This window comes from Euleptes europaea, chromosome 4 (assembly GCF_029931775.1).
Source record: "Euleptes europaea isolate rEulEur1 chromosome 4, rEulEur1.hap1, whole genome shotgun sequence".
Taxonomy (NCBI): domain Eukaryota; kingdom Metazoa; phylum Chordata; class Lepidosauria; order Squamata; family Sphaerodactylidae; genus Euleptes; species Euleptes europaea.
In genome coordinates, this window is record NC_079315.1 from 92,480,582 (window position 1) to 92,487,479 (window position 6,898).

General features: G+C 44.4%; 1 non-coding gene across 1 annotated transcript; it reads right to left on the reverse strand.

Annotated features, from left to right (window-relative positions):
* Window positions 1–1,291: 1,291 nt before the first annotated feature.
* Window positions 1,292–1,400, reverse strand: LOC130477213 (U6 spliceosomal RNA). The gene has a single exon (XR_008933304.1). It is a non-coding gene; the product is annotated as a U6 spliceosomal RNA (small nuclear RNA).
* Between the last annotated feature and the right edge of the window lie 5,498 nt (window positions 1,401–6,898).

Consider the following 6,898-nt stretch of genomic DNA (forward strand, 5'->3'; position numbering starts at 1 on the left):
ACTTTTACTAGTCGCTGTTTTTAAATAGACATCCATAGAATGATAGAATAAGCGATCCATTTCAAACATAAAAATGGAAGGTGGGGAGAATAACTATACAGACTTATGTCCTAGGCTCAGATTTCAGTTGGGAGTCAAACATGTTTGATGAGTCATCCAATGTCCTGGAAGAACCCATTTGCATGGTCTGAATCAAACCAAAAAACGTGCTAATTGATTGTGGTTTCTTACTACAGAATATCCCCAAGTGTATTGACCTCAGGCTGCAACAGTGTTGATTTAGCAGGGAGCCAGTAGCCCTCCTTCGTTGTTTGTTTGGCTGTTCCTGCTGCAGCTGACTTTGTTTTCTCCTTCTGGTTACCTACCCCAAACTAAGGCATCATAATGCCTAGACCAGGGGTGACAAACTTGATTGTTAGGAGGGGGCGGATAAGACATAAACGTCACTTGGTCGGGCCGGCCTTGCCAGCCCAGACCGAGAGTGGGGGGGGAGGGCTGCCTCAGCTGGCTCGCAGGCCAGATAAGAGCTCTCAAGGGGCCGGATCCGGCCCCCGGGCCTTATGTTTGACACCCCTGGCCTAGGCTCTTGTGCCTATAGGAAGCTACGACTAACAAAGAGTTAATCTTTGAGATATGCTCAGGGGGAAAAACTGGCAGGCAGTGGGAGGAGCTAAGGAGCTCACTCTCTTTTCTGGAAAAAAAAGGGGGAGAATCGGTTTTTGGTAACCTGTGAGTTCAGTAGCTGTTTTTGACTCTGGGAACCTGAAGGTTCAGATTTGTCTAAGCGGTTGTGAAACAACTCCTGTGGAGTGACAGGCAGAGATTGGGAGGAAAGTAACCCTTTCTCGGGTCACTGAAAGGGAATAGGCTCTTGGAAGGAGATATTCCAAATCTGGGGTGTCGTTAAGGGATTGCTGCCACAAAAGTGGGGTAGATCTATAGAGAGAACTGGAAGAGAGATTTGAGGAACAATCTCCATACTTCTTTGTTCTCTGGGGTGGGGAGAGATTGTATAATCTCCATTCTTCCCTGTTTGCTAGGCAGCAGAGCCTGAATAGGAACATCTATAGAAAGTTCTGTGAACTGAATCTGGGAACTTAATTTAAGAACTGTAATTCTGTACTAACTAAACCAAAGATCTATGCCTTCTCTGTAGTAAAACTTATAAACTAGCTCTGGTTCTATGCCTTCCCTACCTACCATTTCCCCTCCAAATCCATCCTTTGTACAGTGTTTAATAAATCTCTGTTACTTTAGCAAAAGGTGAAAGATTTATACGATCTGAAGAGGGGGGGAAATGGAACGCTTCACGAATTTGCATGTCATCCTCACTCAGGGGCCATGCTAATCTTCTCTGTATCATTCCAATTTTAGTATATGTGTTGTTAACTTGAAAAAGCATCTGGTTTCTCATTTGTACTGAGGTAAAGTAAGTAAATGGACTAAGGAGAAAAATTAAAACATTTCGCTCAATCCAATCAAACATTTTGCTCGGTATGCACGGATCATGATAGAAGCATATAGTTCAGTTGTCCTAGTGCCTGTAAGAGAGCAAGGAGCAATCCTCCCCGCATTTCATCCAGAACCCTACTTTCCCCACTTCCTATCAGGAGAACTCCCAGATGGTAGAAAGTGAGGGATGACCTCTGACAATAGTTACTACTGGCAAAGGAGCAATAAGCTACAGTCTGTCGTGGTGGTCTTTGTGCACAAAGTTACATGCTGTCCAGTGGAACTCCTGCCAACACTGGATCTCCATTAGTTTTACTGTAAGGATCCAGACTTCACTTGGAAAGGAATGTTCCTGTAAAGTGGATATGGAAGCGGTTTCCTGTCAGGGAGTGTTGGGTGCACAGCTGAACTCCTACATCCAGATCAGCTTGCTGGATCGGGCTGAGCGTCTTTCCACGAGTTAATTGTACTGTTGTCTTTTGATCTCTTGTTGAAACTGCCAGCTAATATTAAGGATCACTTTGAATAAAGATTTTGATGATATGAATCTCTACCTTCCTCCTTGTTAATATACAATGACTTTCAAAGTCACAATATAGATAATTGCAGGGACTGGAGTTACTGGGGAATGGGGGAAATGTGCTGGCACTCCTCAGGATCTAAGTTCTTTGCCCCCTCTGATTTTAGACATGTGTTCTCTCTCTAGGGTTGCCAGGTCCCTCTTTGCCACCAGCGGGAGGGTTTGGGGGTGGAGCCTGAGGAGGGTGGGGTTTGGAGAGGGGAGGGACTTCAATGCCATAGTCCAATTGCCAAAGCAGCCATTTTCTCCAGGTGAACTGCTCTCTCTCAGCTGTAAATCAGTTGAAATAGCAGATCTCCAGCTGATACCTGGAGGTTGGCATCCCTATTTCTCTGCTTCCTTGAGAAGTTAGCCCTGACTATTTGCGAACAGGTCAAAAGTGTTGCGTGACACTCTTCCCGCACTGCGCCGCTTCCGTTTTGCAGAAGCTGTGCTGCCGAGCGCAATGCAAAGAACACATGAGGCCAGCCGATCATGTGCTGCGTCGACACCCTTTTCATGGCTGATTAATGTGGCTCACCATGCTCTCTGACACCAACAGGTCTCTGGGCAACAGGTGACTTGTATTACATTCTTTTGAATTTTTAACATGATGTGCCTCGACTGCAGTTTAGCTGTGGCATAGTAATCCTTTCTCTGGATACTAGAAATGCATTTTGTTCACAGAGCCCTGATAGGATTAGAGAGGGCTTTAGAGTAATTAAGGTCAGAGGGACTGTGCCATTTACTAAATCCCTAAGCCCAGCTCTAAACTCCAATATTATTCAGGAATATTGCAGGTCACGAGGTCAACGGCTATAGTATATTGCTCTCTGTCTGGCTATAACATATGGGTACATTTTGACGTAGGCGACTCTGAATTAATAGGCAAGGTGCTTTATGTGCCAGCAAATGAAATGGAAACTAATAAGTGTAGGCAGAGCTCATCAGCAACAGCACCTGCATATTATGCTCCTCCTGGCAAAACATCTGAGGGAAATTGCCTGTGTGGTATCAAGGTATGGATCTATGCACATCTCATTTCAAAATGAGCTTGAGGTCAGACTTTTAAGTGTATCTCACCCCCCCCCCAAAGAGAGAGAGAGAGAGAGAGAGAGGATTAGGTTCTGGCAAAAAAAAAAAAAAAAGTTTTCTAAAATGTTAAGGCCATTAATATATTTTTCCTGTGAACATTTCCTAAAGCATTTCTCAAACTGACCTGGTAGGAATAGCCCTTTTCCTAAATGTGAACTTAATATCAACGTCTTTACAAATGGAATAGTTCAGAATTCATTTTGACAGGAATTCTCCTTGGAAGATGCTGTTCCAGTATGAGTTTTCCAAGTCATGGAATGGAGCTGCACCCATTTTCAGTTGGTGTCGCCAAGATTTTCAGAAGGGTGGCAGGTCTGCCTTGGGTATCCACCTGAATACATATAATTATGGAAGTGTAGACTACTGAAGAGACTGTGGAGGCTGGATTCCTGAGCAGCCACACACGGTACCCGCATTTCAAAGAAAGAGTGTTAAAGCTAACCAGGCCATCTGGGGGTGAACAAAAGGGGATGGATCATAAGAAAGGAGAGCAGCAGGTGAAACATCTGGCTAGGAGATATACAAGTATAAAGCTCACCAACAGCCCTGACCTGGATGGCCCAGGCTGGCCAAGGCTAGCCTGATCTCGTCAGATCTCAGAAGCTAAGCAGGGTCAGTCCTGGTTAGTATTTGGATGGGAGACCACCAAGGGTTGCTGTGCAGAGGAAGGCACTGGCAAACCACCTCTGTTAGTCTCTTGCCATGAAAACCCCAAAAGGGGTCGCCATAAGTTGGCTGTGACTTGACGGCACTTTACACGCACACACAGAGCAGATGCAATTGCCACTGTGGTGTCTTGTATTTCTATTTAAACTAATCGTGCAAATCTGCATCTATGGACATGTGAATCAGCATATGCAAAATTTATGCAAATTTATTTTCCTCTTTTGGGAGAGCTCATGTCCTCTTTTACGGTCATCCATAGATGGCCACCGTATTGATGACTGAGATAAGCAAAATCGAATGCATACATTCACAGCACAATTGTACGTTTCAAGTTCAAACACCAGTTTCTCCACTCCTTCCCTCACATACATATTTGCACAGAAAAATGCAAAATATGTTGCAAGGCCATACCTGCCCTGAAGACATATCTGACATATAAAAATAAAAAGAAACTCAACAGGGGAGAAAGAGCATCCTCTAGGGAAGCATTCTTGTCATAGTAACTGGAGACAATGCTGCCCCTTGTCCTTAGTTGGACGTGCCTGCAAAGGATCATGGTTTCCAACAGAATCAGACCTCAAATATTTATTTAGTTTTTGTTCAATCGGGTTGCCGTTTAAAAATATAAAAACATGCTAAAAATACACAAAACATATCATTAAATATATACAAAGCATACAATTAAAATCACCTCATACTAAAATAACCCTGCATTTTTCCCCCCTGGCTGCTCAATGCCTGTATTCAGAGCCAGGGTCAGTATGAAGGTGAAATATTTGCTTGGGATATCAGGGCTGGGGAAATGTTGCACCTTATCGGTAAATCAGCTGCCTTAGAAAACTGCTGCTTCATCTCAAGCTGCCTCCCAGCACATGGGTGACATTTGGACCTTGCTGGACTCTGTTTTTTTCTAGTGAGATAACTCTGCATTATTCGTTTCTTCTTCCAAGAATGCAAGTGCTGTAGTCTTAGCTCCTGCAGCAATGAAAACGGGAGCCTGTCAGCATCCAGCACCAAAGGCAGGGTCTGAAGATGTTGACCTGAGAAATTTTGCTTTTTTTCCCCTCCTTCATTTTTAAATTTTTGTAACAACTGCCTGATGAAGTGTTCTATATAACTCGAAAGCTCGCACAAAATTGTTTGGGGCGGCCTCAGTAAAAGGCATTACATGATTTCATTCCTTTCTCTTGTGTGTGGGCTAATATGGCTGTTTACAACTTTTGTCTCCAACAGCAGTCCAAAGGTTTTTGTTACTCAGAGTCTTTGAATACCTTTGGCGGGGATGTGGGGGGAGAGACTTGTAAAAGAAATTAAATAAACAGAACAGCCACACATTAGTGACTGGATTCTCTTGCTTTTGTTTCAAACTGGTATTTACTAAAGTTTTCGGTGTGCCTTTGGCATTGCAATAATATGCCTGTATGATAGGAGCATACTTAAGAATTGCCTCTCTGAATGGGGTTGACACACTGGCCTTTGTGCCTTTAAGACAACATGGCCAAGAAGGCTAGAGGTGGGAGGAAGGACTAAGCCACGATTGCCACACAGCAGCCAAGAGAAGAGATCCACTTCTACACAGGAGAGGATTAAGAGAAAGCAGCTAATGAGAGGTGACTCTGAACCAAACCAGACATTACAATGGTTTTTGTGCCTTTAAGACACCCTTTTAAGGAAGAATTTGACCATTTAACAAAGCCATGAGGGCCCGATCCTGGGCCCATGGGAACAGGTGATCTTGTCCCCCCCCACACACACACACCAGAGCCAGCGTGGTGTAGTGGTTAAGAGCAGTGGTCTGGAGCAGTGGACTCTAATCTGGAGAACCAGGTTTGATTCCCCACTCCTCCACATGAGCGGTGGAGGCTAATCTGGTGAACTGGGTTGGTTTCCCCACTCCTACCCATGAAGCCAGCAGGGTTCCTTGGGCTAGTCACTCTCTCTCAGCCCCACTGACCTCACAGGGTGTCTGTTGTGTGGAGGGGAAGGGAAGGTGTTTGTAATCTGGTTTGATTCTTCCTTAAGTGGCAGAGAAAGTTCTTCTTCTAGTAGTGAAATGGCCTGTTTCAGCACTTGAAAAGGTGCAGGGGAGATAGCATCTCATGGTCCCCTTGCCCTGTGGACCGGATGTGGACCGGGCCCTCATGACTTTTTTTAAATAGTCAAATTCTTCCCTAAAATGGTGGCAGCCACGGGTCAAACCTGTGGTTGCCATAATGTCTCATTTGGCCCTCTGTCAGCACCATGCGAATGTGTGGCTGTTGAGTGGCCTGGTTCTCCCATTGGCAACCTGTTGCCTTCCAAAGGGTGCAAATGCCGAACTCTCTGTAATGCAGAAGTGCTGCTTATTATGAGGGGAGGTACGTTGCCTCTGCCTCTGTTCCTCTACTCTCCAGTCTGCCTGCCTTCAGATAGTACAAGTAAAACTCCTCTTTGTAAGTAACGAAATGCCAGAGTAGAGAACAGAATAGCAAACAAACTGAATCCAGTTTTGCATATAAAGAATCATGATTTCCCCAGACCACAGAGAATCATTGGTGGAGAAAAGTAGAAATTCTATGCAAAGAAAACCTTCCAAAACAATCCTCTTTGGTGGGAAATATGTTAACTCTTTGGGATGGAAGACACCTCGGTCAATCAGGCTGAGTCACTCTGCCTCTTCTGCTGCAGCTGTGAAAAGAAAACAGTGAGGAACAAGACTAAGGGATATTGCCAAAGGTTTCTGGAGCGTACTGCCATTATGTTTAGTGTTTGGATTCAATATATTAAAATCTTGAAGAATCAAGGGGATTAATTCTGTTTGAATTTTGATTAGCTAATTTCCAAAGACACACCTCTACTCCTTCTCACCTCTCAGTCCACATGCAGAAGGCACCTTTTCCAGTACAATGCAGATAGCTCAGAGAGGAAGGCAAAGTATTGGGTACTATAGTAGTTTGGCCCCTTCACAAGCAAAGAAGGGTTGCTCATGCACCTAGCACTTATGGGCTGCTGATGCTCAATCAACCACAGAGGTTAAAGTCACATGATTCCAATTCTCTCCTTCCCCTGCACATTATTCAAAGGCAGACCCTGGATGTTCTCACACCAATGGCATTAGCAGAAAACAGAGTTCAGGATAATTCCCTA